Here is a 15,251-nt window from a genome sequence, read left to right as displayed (position 1 = left end):
GCTGACAATAGAGGGTGTAGGTAGACCGGCAAGAGGACTCCTGTGTATGCATGTAGGCTTTATGTACGCTTCACTTGCAGAAAAATAAACCAGTTCATAGTTTGCGCTCAGGTGTCGTGTGTTGTTTTCTCGCTCAAATCCTGACCCTTCATTGCTTTGCGCAACAGTGTTAAGTTTTCAGGTTGTTCAATCTGTGATGTAGGAAGGGTAAAATTGATGAGAAATCCCAATATTTTCGGGCATATTGCGAAAAGTATGGCCCAAGTCAAGTGTCATTTTAGGCTTCACTGTCCCCTTTTATAGGGCAAATAGTAATAGTTTGAATTCTATGGACGCTGGTTGCTTTTTCTCACTTAACCTGGGCTGTGCTCAGCTCTCAGTTGAAAGGAACAGGAAAACAGGAGGACTTGCCACATAAGCAGGAGGTAGCACTCCACACAGACTTAAGCTTAATATACTGCGTGCTTCCACAGCCCTAGGGGGCTAGTCTTTAAGTGTTGACTAAGTGGACTGTCCATTCCAGTACACGCTGAATGAATAGAGCACGAGAGCCCACGGTGACGATTGCGCTTGCTCTACCAGCTTAGAGCTCTACCTAATCAGCGTGTGCTGAAATAGTCCACTTAGTGGATCCTTACAGAATCCTTCCCTAGACTGATGTTTGTGTTGGTAGGTTGCAAGTATTGCACTTTCTTTCCTTTCATGTGGGCAGTTCCCACACATGGATGTCACTTAACAAATTGTATTCATATTGCCTTTGGTCTATAGGTTTTTAATTCATGCTTATAACCAGGCCTACCAGCTCTTGTCCTACATATTTATATAGCCCTCTCATTTCTGCATCAACACTGCACATATCTATAGCAAACTGGAGTCATTCTCCATTATACCCTCAAGCACTTGAAGTAGACACTGCAAGAACACCAAGGGAAGGGGGGCCGTAACGCAAGAACCTTATTGGGCTTGTAGTGCTGCTGAAGCATGCTAACATACCATTTATGCTAAAATTCTCAGCAGACATTCCAAAGTTTGTACGAGTTCGACTTTAGCTGGCTAAACTGAATTATTCATTTTGAAGGCAATTCTTGCAACACTTGGTCAAACTGAATGAAACTGGACAGCACAATTAGTTGTGTTCATCTACCATTTATATGACTGCTGCCCCGAGCATTGTGTTATTTACTTTGCCTTTCGTTTCTGTACTATCAAGTTCAAGTACACATGTACTTTATCACTGTACAAGTAGAATGGCTTCAAGGCTTTTCCTGAGCATTCAACAGTCACTATTTATTCCTATAAAGCTTCCTGCATGTGAAGGCAAAAGAAACTTATTAATTCATGCTGGAAGTAAAAAAAGACAGGTATTTGCACAGAAAATGTTTATTTTGAGCACCGAGGTTCTTGCTGATGTAGACGTGGTGCTGGCTCCCTCCTTGCCCGAAGCATGTGCTTGCTGTACACAGCACCAGATGATGACTTCCTAGGTCAAAATATCAAATTGAAATAGGCATTTTGTTTTAGCTCCGGAAAGAGAAAGCAGGATTGAGACATTAACATGTATAAAAAGTACTTGCCTAAAGAAAAATTAATACACAAGCAAATTCACTAAAGAGGTTCACTTTCAAGAGCAAAAGTATGGTTAGGATGAAAATTACAAGGAAGCTTCACTGCTCATTGAGGTTTCGGATCAGTAGCTGAGCCATGAGGGTTAGCATGCTACATCTTGCATATTATGTTTTGTAGAACAATATTGCACTTTGAACAATGTAGTGCCTATTTAAATGGACAGACAAGGAACGCTGAAACTCCAGGGTAGTTTGGTCTGCACAAGATATGATACAGACACTGTACTGCATTCATTTAGTGTTTTTGTCACTGATCTCATGCACAAAGGTCATTCACACCTATCCTACATGAAATGCAGTTACTTCTTTGAAGCTTCATCTAGTCGTTGAATTTGCTGCATGCTTCTGTCTAAGGGAGTTCATTTGGTTCCTGTTAATGTAGTACATCTAAGCAACTGCTATCAAATGCCCATAGTGTTCCCTTGCATGTACAAAACATCCTTGGCCCTTTCAATGCACAATACTCATTACATTTGACACTTGGGACTCGTGCAAGGCGCCATTTAGTATTATATGCTTGTCCACATCTGATAATACCTTCATAGCTGGGTCATTCCCATGCGAAATGCCTTGGTTATTACTGTGACCATCTCACACTTTTCCTTTAGGATCTTCTTGTCCACTTTTAAGGAAGCATCCCATGACAGAATGTCTCCATCCTAGTGGTGCTATGGAGTTAATTTATGTGCTAGTTGTAGCAGATGACGTCAACTGAAGGCCACTGAAGATGAAACTCTCTGCGAGAGTTCCTTTTGCACAAGAAATGCAAACAATACAGAATACTCAAAATGTCGTTATCTGGCAAGACTGGCTGCATCCATCATCTTTGTTTGGTGCAATTCTGAGGTGGCTCCATGTTACAAGGTGCTTGGCGATTATTGCCATGTGACTGTTCGGGACTCAATAAAACACAAGAATTGCCTTACTCTCGCCTTTCTCTTTGTGCTGTGACCAACGTTATTATTCGTTCAATCGCACCGTGTACTGTTCATGTGTCCATAGACTAAATTCGTCACCACATTGTTTTTGTGGTATTTCGTGAGTGACCCATGAACTCATATTGGGGTGGGACTTCTTATCTTTGGCGTCCGCTTCTATCTCTAGTCGTCAGCGCCTCACACAACTGGATGCCACTGGCAATTCTCTTCCTAACCACGAAGAATGCATTCGTCTCGTCACCTCTTCCGATTAAGTTCTTTGGCCACCTAGAGAAGAGATTATAGGTGTCAACTCCTGTAACTTTGGGGATGGCGGCGTAATCATTCTACCCTATGATTATACCCTATCTCGAGTAATTCTGATTACCCCTGGCCTTATTCGCTTTTCTGAGGGGTCTGTATTGCTTACTGCAATAAACCAAACTCTCAAACTCCAACTGTTGCCTCGTCGATCAACTGTCACTTGAGCTGTTGACACTCATGTCGTTGCAAATGTCACGAAGACAGCTCAGTGTTTTCTTGCGTATATTACTGTGCGCTGAACAAAATCGTGCGCAAAGATGTTTACCCCGTGTCACGGATGGATGATGAACTAGATTCACTCCACGGTGCTGAATATTTTTCGAGCCTTGACCTTAGACCAGGCTACTGGCTAATACCGATGTCCAAATCCGACAAAGAAAAAACGACATTTGCTAACCCTGATGGGCTCTACGAGTTCAGTGCGATGCCTTTTGGACTCTGCAATGTGCCTGCCACATTCGAACGCATGATCGATAAGTCTTGTGTGGCTTGAAATGGAAAACCTGTCAGTGCTATCTCGATGACATTGTGTTCACAACCATGTTCTCACAACATTTGCAACGTCTTGATGAAGTCCTTGCCTGTCTTGCAAATGCTGGTTTGCACCTCAACACACACACGCACACACACACACACACACACACACACACACACGCACACGCACACACACACACACACACACACACACACACACACACACACACACACACAACACACACACACACAAATGCAGTTTCGCCAGCAAGGCCATCAAAGCTCTGGGGCACATAGTCAGCAAAGAAGGTATCCGACCGGACCTCGAGAAGCTTGCTGCCATCCTCGAATTTTGTGTCCACTGCGTCAAAAAGACATGCACAGTTTTCTTGGACTTGCTTCTTCTGGCACTTCATATGCAACTTTGCTACGCTTACGTCACTGCTCCATCAACTCCTCGCCAGTATTGCGCCCTTTGTTTCGTCCGACGAATGTGAACATGCTTTCCTGCTTTTGCAACATGCCCTGATGTCAGACCCAGTACTGTGACACTTTGATTTGACCGCGCCCACCATCTTTCACACCGACGCTAGCAGTCAGTCTCGGTGCCATTCTACTGCAATGTGAAAACACATTCCGCGAACGAGTAATTGCTTATGCTAGTCGTGCACTAACCAGTGCAGAGAAGAATTACACCATAACCAAGCAGGAGTGCCTGGATGTTGGGCAGTGCAAAAATTTCGCCCATATCTTCATGGCCGCCATTTCACAGTCATTACCGACCATAACACACTGTGCTGGCTTTCATCGCTAAAGAATTTATCAGGTCACCTGGGTTGCTGTGTGCTTCACCTGCAGGAGTACGATTTCAGTGTCACCTAAAGGACTGCAAAGAAGCATCAAGACACCGATGCCCTCTCTTGCTACCCTCTGCCGAATCGTGACGATTCACCATAACCTCTCCGTGATTGTGTACGTCCTGAGTCCTCTTCATCGGCTTTACCCATAGTAATCCTCGAATGGTTAAGATACGACAGCCCATCTGTCCTTGTGTCCCACCAATGCATCGACCCATACTGCTGAACTATTCTCCAATGCATGGAAGATTCTTCGTCACTTCCAAACGCCTGACTTCGTCGACAACTTAATCAATTCAAGCTGCACCGTGGGGTTTTACATCGCAACATTTATCACATCGATGGCAACAAATGGGTCCCGGTCATACCATGTTCTCTGCAATGTGAGGTGCTTGAAGCCTTTCACGATCATGCGACGACTGGTCATCTAGGCTACCACAAGACTTACAACAGAATATGAAGTCGCTGCTCCTGGCCTGGCCCATCTTCAGCCCTTGCGAAGTATGTTGCACCCTGCGTTCGTTGTCAATGCTACAAACGACCAACAGCTCCTTCTGGCTCTTTACAACCTCTGCCTTGTCCCGCTCCGCCTTTCGAAGTAGTTGGAATAGACTTGTACGGTCCTCTTCCCACGACCTTACATGGCAATCGTTGGATTGTAACGGACATAGACCATCCAACATGCTATGCGGAGACAGCATCTCTACCATCCGGGACTGCTGATGAATTCGCCGATTTCTTTTACACAACATTATCTTACACCGCAGCGCTCCGCACGTTCTCCTCAGTGACCGCAGCAGTCTTCCTCTCTTCTATCCTTACCGAAGTTCTGTGCGCCTCTAACACAATTCGCAAGACGACTTCCAGTTACCATCCGCAGACCAACAGCTTGACGGAGTGTTTTCACCGTACCCTCTCTGGCATGATTGCGATGTACATCCGCCCTGGCCACACGAACAGGGATGCAATCCTGCCGTTCATGACATTCGCCTATAACATGGCCACGCAATGTACTACTGGCTTTTAACATTTTTTCGTCATCTATGGCTATTCACCAAATTTCATTCTTGAATGTATCATTCCTTTCGACTCCTGTACCTCCATCAGTTCCTTTCTTGGAACAGTTTGTGTCTAGCCTCGTGGAGTGCAGTCGCCTAGCCCCACTTAACACCGGCGTCTCCCAGGACGCTCGCAAGATTCGGTACGACTCGACCCACTGTGATGTGACTTTTTCTCCTGGTGACGAAGTTCTCCTTTGCACTCCTGTGTGCGTTTCTGGCTTATGGAAAAAAATTCTCGTGTTTTATTCGAATTTCCACGGTAATTGAGCAGACATCACCTGCCAATTACCATGTCTCGCTTGTTAGAACGCCACCCGATTCCCGTTGCTGTGGCACAGAGATAGTGCATGTCTCCTGCTTAAAACCAAATACTTGACACATTTTATAGTACCCACGCGTAGCCAGGCGGCCGCTTCCACAGCGAGAGAAAATTAGCGTGGGCACAACACATGCCTGACTTTCAACTTCATCATCTGCACATCTTTTCCATCTGCAGATATCATCACCAGTAGCACAGTTTAAACCTCGAGGCAGTAGCCCGAGCTTGGCTGGAATAAAGCGGTTCCTTACGATATATATATATATATATATATATATATATATATATATATATATTGCACTTCAAGAAACTTCGTTTGACCTCGAAGACTTGAGCACTGAAGTGACGGCGCTGAGTATATACAAGACCTCATAGTAGGAGACAGTTCAATTTCACAGCCTGAGTCCCCTTGCTGGTGTGATCTTCCTTCATGTAATTGTCATATACTTGGCTATCACTAACACTGCTTCGCCTTTCTGCAAAACTGCAGCCTCTCTCTTTTTTTTCTGCTAGTCTAAGCATAAGTGCTGCCGCACATGACTGCTGTTGATTCTGATTTCGAGTGAATCTGGCTTGGCCTCATTACGGTTACTGCGTGAATTATAGAGAGAGAGAAATAGAAGAGAGGAAAGGCAGAGAGGTTAACCAGACGCATGTCCGATTTGCTACCCTGCACTGGGGAAAGGGATATAGGGATGAAGAGAGAGAGTGTTCCGCAGCTATCATGCAGTAAGATTTAAAAAAGAACAGTTCCGTTACTCGAAGAAAACCTAGTGCATGTTGTTTCCAGTAAAGTGGAGTAGTAGCCAGTAATTCTTTCGTTACTGAGATTTAATTTGGCAATTACAATTATCTAACTCGAGAAGTACTGTCATAATTTTCAGAGTCTCAATGAGGCATTTGTTGGCATCCCAAAATGACATCTAACTGCAGTGTTTTCAGCGACATACTAATAGCGTACAATTTTACCGACTAGAAAATAACCTCACGAACTATGAGAAATACCATGTGAGTGAACTCTCACCCGCATCATAAAGCAGTGCCCTCAAATAAGCTGATTGAAAGTAACTGCATTGCCTATCACAAACCCGAAGAGACAGCGCACCACCTTGATAATGGTACGGAAGGAGCCCCAACAGCTGGTTTCGCAGCTTCGCAGCTAATTCTTTCTCTCAAGTCACACTTATTATCCCTCTCTCAAGGCCATCTGATAAATGATAACAAAAGCCCCTTGATAACGCAGCCAAAGTGCAGCACACACGAAATGTGAAGAGCAATGTAATAGGCACAGAATGTTTCAAAATCCAGACTTTGCTCGCACCGCATCGAAAGAGTGCGGGCGAAGTTAAATTTCACACCAGAAACTTGCTTCGGACCAAAGCCAATATAAAGTGAGCGTTTTATTTCTTGTGAAAGTGCATACGTGCTGCAAAAACAGGTTCGTGTCAACAAATAAAAGCGAAATGAACACACTGGAAAGCGACCAACTTGTAGAGAAAGGGCAAAACCAATGCGTTCACGAAATTAAATATACCACTTCTATGAGCCGAAATGGCAATCAGAATGTCGGCACACACACACACACAGACAAAAAAACTGTGTGCTCTTATTACCTATTAATTCGTAAGCTCCGTTGAACATCAGCCTAGAGGACGTGTTCAAATAGGTCTCCTTTTGCAGCTGCGCAGTACTGCCTATTTTATCACACCTTTAGCGGCATTCTTGATGACCGATGCTGGAATTCTGCGACAGACATCCGTTATCCTTACCTTGAACTAATCTGACGTCCGTCTAATCTGACGTCCGGCACAATCTTTCACATAACCCCAAAGAAAGAAACTGAACAGAGAGAGGTCAGGTGACCTAGCCGGCCTATTTACAGGCTCGTGCCTTCCAATCTATTGTGCATGAAAAGTAGCACCCAACCAGTTTTGTGCTCGGCTGCTGCTGCATGCAGGTGGCCCATCTTGCAGATACAGCAGAAGTGGAAGATGTGACAGCGGGACTTTGCTGAGAAACTCATCCACCACTTTTTCAAGGATTTCGTTCATATAATGCTGTACTGTCAGCGCGTGATTGAAGATGGTACTGATTATTGCACTGGCATAAATTCCAAACCACACACTGAGCGACCACTGGTACTGGCGCCGACTGCGCTGTACTTAATGTAGATTGGAGTCCCTCCAATAGTGTGCGTGAATGACAATGAATGTATATATGATGGCACCTGCACTGTTCTTATGCTACAGGTTCTTAGTGTCAAGATGTAAAACTTACCAGACCCAGCTGGTCAGTTAACAATATACACCATAGAATTAACATCTAAGGTTATCACTAAGATGAGTGCTAAAACCCCTTAATGGTTACATTAGGACCAGAATTCACAAGTGGCTGTAATATCAACGTGTAAGTGCTCAGAGGGTTCCTGAAGCACTGTTGAGCACATGAACATAACTTCCAGCCGGGATATACACGTGCGATGGGAGACAATGTCACACTCTTAAAGTCACTCGTTACAAAGCAATACACAACATCCTTTCTCACAAAATCTTATAACACTAGTAAAACTTGTTGGCCAAGTTTCGATTTATCCTACTTTGAAGGCAGCGAAATAACGAGAACATCCCAGTCTTACTCAGTATTAAATGGACCCACCTTAAGGGTTATTTGGCAACAGCATGTGTATGTCCATGCTTGTATCGTTTATTGATTGTCCCGCTCTAGTAGAATGGACGACCACGCAGCCTGATCATGCACTTTGTAATGAAGCTTCTTTTTAGAAAATCACAAATACCGACCGCACACACAACCTCTGTCACGTCTGCACAGAGCACTCGAGCGTTACGCTGCGGAGAAAGGTTACCAGAGAATGGCTGTTGACAGCGCAGCGATATTGCTATGTCAAGGCTGATATTACTATGTAAACGAACGCTGTTTCCCGCGCGTGCTATGAGGCCGCAAAGCACTCATTTAGTGACTTCATTCGCTACCGCCCTTAGTCGGCGGACGGCAGACCTGAACCATGTGTCAGGAATGTGCGTTTACATTGCGAGATAAATTATGAATACTCTTTATTTTCTCTAAACAAGTGCGCGCACATGCCGCACTTGGGTCACCTGCCATTTGCACATTCTGCCGTGTAGCAGCACCGTAACCAGGTAATGTTACGTTTAAGTGATTGTGAAAAAAGCTCTTACAAGTTTGAAGGAACCTAAGATAAACAGTGTCGTCTAATATGCGTTCTCGGTGCTAGTACACTGTAGCACTGGCTGATCGGTGCGGCGGTCCACGGGATGCGTCACAAGGAAAATAAGCTGGTAAGGAACCTGGAAATGAAGTATCAGGCAGCCGAAACGTAGGTTTGTATAGTAGAGGCACATCGAATGGAAAAGTGAAGTACTAACGATAGCTTACGCTAGCACAAGCCCCCCAAAATAAACGATCCACATCTTTGTCCAGTTGTTTGAGCGTAGCTCCTCTTTGAGCTTACCATTCTGCCGCCAAAACCAAAGACGGATGTGACATTACGGACGCGAAAAACAAAAAATAAATGCGACATCCTGGTCGTGACGTTTGGGTGAACCTAACGCCTGCGTTCCGTCGACCGGGTGAACGCAGACACTTTCCTGTTGAAAACGGCGCGTTTACAAAGTCACAAAGCCGTTTGAAGCCGAAAGGACGACATTTAGGCAAATCCATGTACTTCCCATAATTCCCATGCTGGGACAACCGCTCGCATTGCTGCTCCCGTAGACACTTGCGCCAGAGTTCCCTCTAGTAATTCTTGTAGGAAACTGTATGGCCTGCGGAGTTGTGTTGGCGCCTTTTTCTTCGCGCGCAATGCATTGTGGTGCGAGAGTTCCGCCGACTCCGACGCGCGAATGGCTCAGGAGCCATATCGGCGCCGGGCCCGTCGGGGCGCGTCGGAAGCCGCCGGTTACGTTGGCTGCGCCGGTGCGCCCGACTATAGGGCCGTTTATAGTCCGGCGTAACGCCCGCGCGCGCGCACGCTACGTCACGTCGGCGAAAACGACCCCTCTATACTTTGGAAGTCGCGGCAGCCTTCTCGAAATTTTTTAAGGGTCCTTTTGGGGCCACGAAAGTGATGCTTTGGCGGCGCTCGCATATCGCTTGCCACCTGTGACCCCTCTTTGCAGTTATTATAGCAGTGCCATTCTTTAACACCGACAGCCGCGGCTTGTTAAATGCGATCGGAGTTCCCAGGAAGTAGTTAAACGAGTGAACACAGTCAGCAGCCAGATGGAGGAAGGTGGTGGGGAGGGGAACCGCCATTATACTTTGCTCACAACTCTGCCATCCCCTTATTTTAATTTTTTCATGCAACCCGGTTATAATGTTTTCGTGGCACTTGAGTATTGTTATCATCGTCAGCCTGGTTACGCCCACTGCAGGGCAATGGCCTCTCCCATACTTCTCCAACTAACCCGGTCATGTACTAATTGTGGCCACCTTGTCCCTGCGAACTGTTAAAATCTCATCCGTCCACCTAACTTTCTGCCGCCCCCTGCTACGCTTCCCTTCCCTTGGAATCCAGTCCGTAACCCTTAAAGGGACACTAAAGCGAAAGAATAAATCAGTTTAGACTAATGAAGCACTGTTTGAGAAGCCTGAAGGCAGTCATTTCAAAAGAATAGTTTGATTATTAGATCAGAAAATGAAGGTCCAAGTATCAGTATTTGAATTTCGCGCCGAAACCCAGCGCCGGTACATCAGCGTGACGTCAGAGATTCCAAAGTATGTTTTCGCATTTCGGCCGCATTGGCTGAATAAAGGTTCCCGAAACTAGTCATGTTTATTATTCCGTTTCTTTAGAGCACATTGTAGTCAATCTGTACCGCTATATAAAAATTAGTAGGCCCTAGAAGGTGCTACCGAAATCCTAGACGTCACAGCCCCCAGGTGTAGGAACATAAGCAGGCGTCGCCACACGTATTTCGTTCTTGCGCTTTTTCTGGCTTACCAAACGTCTTATCGTTGTAAGAATGGTGTTTTTGGTTTTGTTGAACGATTATTTACTGATGCAGAGGAAATAATCCTTCACTTTACTGTCCCTTTAATGACCATGGGTTATCTTCCCTCCTCATTACATGTCCTGCCCATGTCCATCTGTTTTTCTTGATTTCAACTAAGATGTCATTAACTCGCATTTGTTCCCTTACCCAATCTGCTCTTTTCTCATCCCTTAATGTTACATCCATCATTCTTCTTTCCATAGCTCGTGGCGTCGTCCTCAATTTAAGTAGAACGCTTTTTGTAAGCCTCCAGGTTTCTGCACCGTACGTGAGTACTGTTAAGACACAGCTGTTATACACTTTTCTCTTGAGGGATAATGGCAACCTGCTGTTCATGATCTGAGACTGCCTGCCAAACGCACCCCAGCCCATTCTTATCCTCCTGATTATTTCCGTCTCATGATCCGGATCCGCCGTCACTACGTGCCCCAAGTAGGTGTATTCCCTGACGACTTCCAGTACCTCTCTGCCTATCGTAAATTGCTGTTCTCTTCCGAGACTGTTAAACATTACTTTAGTTTTCTGCAGATTAATTTTTAGACCCAACCTTCTGCTTTGCCTCTCCAGGTCAGTGAGCATGCACTGCAATCGGTCCCCTGAGTTACTAAGCAAGGCAATATCATCAGCGAATCGCAAGTTACTAAGGTATTCTCCAATAACTTCTATCTCCAATTCTTCCCAATCCAAGTCTGAATACCTCCTGTAAACACGCTGTGAATAGCATTGGAGATATCGTATCTCCCTGCCTGACGCCTTTCTTTATTGGGATTTTGTTGCTTTCTTTATGGAGTACTACGGTGGCTGTGGAGCCGCTATAGATATGTTTCAGAATTTTTACATACGCCTCGTCTACACCCTGATTCCGTAATGCCTCCATGATTGCTGAGGTTTTGACTGAATCAAACGCTTTCTCGTAATCAATAAAAGCTATATGTAAGGGTTGGTTATATTCCGCACATTTCTCTATCACCTGATTGATAATGTGAACATGGTCTATTGTTGAGTAGCCTTTACGGAATCCTGCTTGGTCCTTTGGTTGACAGAACTCTAAGGTGTTCTTGATTATATTTGCGATTACCTTAGTAAATGATTTGTAGATAACGGACAGTAAGCTGATCGGTCTATAATTTTTGAAGTCTTTGGCGTCGCCTTTCTTATAGATTAGGATTATGTTAGCGTACTTCTAAGATTCCGGTACTCTCAAGGCCATGAGGCATTACATATACAGGGTGGCCAGTTTTTCTAGAACAATCTGCCCACCTTTCCTTCAACAAATCTGCTGTTACCTGATCCTCCCCAGCTGCCTTCCCCCTGTGCATAGCTCCCAAGGCTTTCTCTACTTCTTCCGGCGTTACTTGTGAGATTTATTTGAAATTCCTCTAGTCTATTCTCTCTTTCATTGTCGTTGGGTGCCACTGGTACTGTATAAATCTCTATAGACCTCCTCAGCCACTTGAACTATCTCATCCATATTAGTAATGATATTGCTGGCTTTGTCTCTTAACGCATACATCTGATTCTCGCCTATTCCTAGTTTCTTCTTCACTGCCTTTAGGCTTCCTCCGTTCCTGAGAGCATGTTCAAATATATGCATATTGTATTTCTTTATTTCTTTTATTTATTTATTTACAGATTACCTACATCGCCATAAAGGCATTACGTAGGGGGGAACAAAATACAACCAGTAATACAGACAAGCTTTCGGACAGATATACTGACAAACAGAATCACCACAATAGCTGTTAGAGAAAGGCATACAAGTAACGTGAAACAAGCAGGTTCCAAGATATATAACACATACATTTGTTTTACAAGAGCGCCGTAACAGCATTGAATAGAATAGTTCGTTATTTGACACATTTACTATATCATTTGATAAACTGTTCCATTGTCTAATTGTGTTGGGGAAAAAAGAGTAGTAAAAAGTGTTTGTTCGGCAGTTAGAGGCTGAGATATTTTTGTTGTTATCACAGCGAGTCGATATATAATCTGGTTCCAGGAGACAGTTATAGCGATTAATACCTGTTTGATTATGATATATTCGGTGCAATAGTTTAAGCCTTAACTTCTGCCTACGCATATGTAGTAGATCCCATCCTAAAGTGGCCTTCATTTCGGAAACGCTAGAGTACGGGCTGTAATTATTGCAAACAAACCTTGCTGCTTGGTTCTGTAGTTTTTCCAGTCTATTAATGAGGTAATCTTGATAGGGATCCCATATTACACAAGCATAATCAAGTATTGTTCTAACATGTAAGAAGTATAAAGTTTCTTTAACTTCGCGTGTTGCCTGTTTAAAATTTCTGCGAATAAAATGTAACATCCTGCTAGCTTTTGCTATGACAGTGTCAATCTGTTTATGCCAAGTGAGTGATTCGGTAAAATAGACTCCTAAATACTTATATTCCGACTGTATGTCGATAAGCGGGCCATTGATGTTATATCGGTGCTGAAATTTGGATAATTTTCTGGAAAAACTTACGCTACTGCACTTTTTTACATTTAAATTCATGTTCCATTTTTTACACCAGGTCGCTACCTTATCTAAATCTGTTTGCAATGTATCTATGTCATCTTCAGTGGTAATTTATCTGTAAATCACACAGTCATCAGCAAATCGTTTTATGGGTGATGTAATTAGTTCGACAATGTCGGTTATGTAGATTAAAAATAGCAAGGGCCCCAGTACGCTTCCCTGAGGAACGCCCGAAGAAACAGTTATTGGTGAAGATGCAACGTTGTTTAGGACAACAGACTGGGTTCTTCCGTTTAGGTAGTTTCGTATCCAATTTTGAACGTTTTCGTTTATATTTAATGCAGCGAGCTTTACATCTAGGAGCTTGTGGGAGACAATATCGAAAGCTTTTCGAAAATCAATAAAAACCACGTCTACCTGACTATTGTTATCAATGGTTTTAGATAAGAAGTGCTGGAATTCTATTAGTTGTGTGGTGCAGGAATGACCTTTTCGGAATCCGTGCTCAGAAGGTGTAAAAAAAGCGTTTGAGTCAAGGAATGCAGATATGTTACTATATAAAATGTGTTCGAATATTTTGCAACATATTGACGTTAGTGAAATCGGCCTATAGTTTTCTCTGAGTTTTCTAGCACCCGATTTAAAAACGGGTGTCACGCTTGCCGTTTTCCAATCTTGGGGAATGAGGCCTGTTTCAAGGGAAAGCTTATAAATGATCGTTAAATACGGAGAAATGATGTCATGACACTCTTTCAGGACTACTGGGGATATTCCATCAGGTCCAATGGCTTTTGTGTCATCTAAATGCCGTAATAAAGCGTCGACGCCACTAACATCAAATTCAATGTCTGACATCATATCGATTTCATTGGCGTTGTTCAAAAGCTGTCAGCTTTGTTTATGTCAGCTGTCTTACGCTTGTTGAATTATTTGGAAAGTTCTGCCAGATCTATTCGAGCTGTAGGGTTAGAGGCTTTCATATGTTGGTGTTTCTTGATCAGATCTTTCGTCTCCTGCAATAACTCATTGGTATCCTGTCTAACGGAGTTACCACCGACATCTATTGCACACTCCTTAACGATGCCCATAAGATTATCGTTCATTGCATCAACACTAAGGTCCTCTTCCTGAGTTAAAGCCGAATACCTGTTTTTTAGCTTGATCCGGAATTACTATTTTTTCCCTCTTACCGCTAACTCATTGATCGGCTTCTTATGTACCAGTTTCTTCCGTTCCCTCCTCAAATCTAGGGTAATTCGAGTTCTTACCATCCTATGGTCACTGCAGCGCACCTGGCTGAGCATGTCCACATCTTTTATGATGCCAGGGTTAGCGCAAAGTATAAGACCTATTTCACTTCTAGTCTTGCTATTCGTGCTCCTCCACGTCCACGTTCGGCTATCGCAGTTGCGGAAGAAGGTATTCATTATCCGCATATTATTCTGTTCTGAAAACTCTTCTAATAACTCTCACCTGCTATTCCTAGAGCCTATGTCATATTTCCCTACTGACTTGTCTCCAGCTTGCTTCTTGCCTACCCTGGCATTGAAGTCACCCATCAGTATAGTGTACTTTGTTTTGACTATACCCATCGCCGATTCCACGTCTTCATAGAAGCTTTCGACCTCCTGGTAATCATCACTGGATGTGGGGGCGTAGACCTGTACGACCTTGAATTTGTATCTCTCATTAAGTTTCACGAGAAGACCTGCCACCCTCTGATTAATGCTATATAATTCCGGTATTTTACTAGCTATATCCTTATTAATCAGGAATCCGACTCCTAGTTCTCGTCTCTCCGCTATGCCCTGGTAGCACAGGACGTGCCCGATTTTTAGCACTGTATATGCTTCTTTTGTCTTAGCTTCACTGAGCCCTATTATATCCCATTTACTGCCTTCTAGTTCCTCCAATAGCACTACGAGACTTGCCTCACTAGAAAACGTTCTAGCGTTAAACGTTGCCAGGTTCAGATTCCTATGGTGGCCTGTTCGAACTCAGCTATTCTTAGCACCCTGTGCTGGTCGCAGGTCTGACCGCCGCTGTGGTCAGTTGTTTCGCAGCTGCTGGGTACTGAGGGCTGGGGGTTTGATTGTTGTATTCATGTAGGAGGTTGTGGCCAAGTGCTGCACCAGGGTGGCCAATCCTCCTCTGGTGAGGAAGCG

General features: G+C 44.1%; 1 protein-coding gene across 3 annotated transcripts in view; it reads left to right on the top strand.

The window, feature by feature from the left end:
- Positions 1-15,251, top strand: part of LOC139059817 (putative nuclease HARBI1) — a 121,063-nt gene that overhangs the window by 35,730 nt on the left and 70,082 nt on the right. Inside the window, exon 4 of one of the 3 annotated variants that reach the window (XM_070538206.1) lies at positions 7,535-7,627. The exons of the other annotated variants lie outside the window; for them this stretch is intronic. The gene's annotated coding sequence lies outside the window, so the exon portion shown is untranslated. Of the gene's footprint in view, positions 1-7,534; positions 7,628-15,251 lie in introns of those variants that run through there. 3 annotated transcript variants of the gene reach the window in all.

Source organism: Dermacentor albipictus, chromosome 5, assembly GCF_038994185.2.
Source record: "Dermacentor albipictus isolate Rhodes 1998 colony chromosome 5, USDA_Dalb.pri_finalv2, whole genome shotgun sequence".
Taxonomy (NCBI): Eukaryota; Metazoa; Arthropoda; class Arachnida; order Ixodida; family Ixodidae; genus Dermacentor; species Dermacentor albipictus.
Note: the sequence above shows the minus strand (reverse complement) of the source record. Positions and strands in the feature narration are given on the sequence as shown.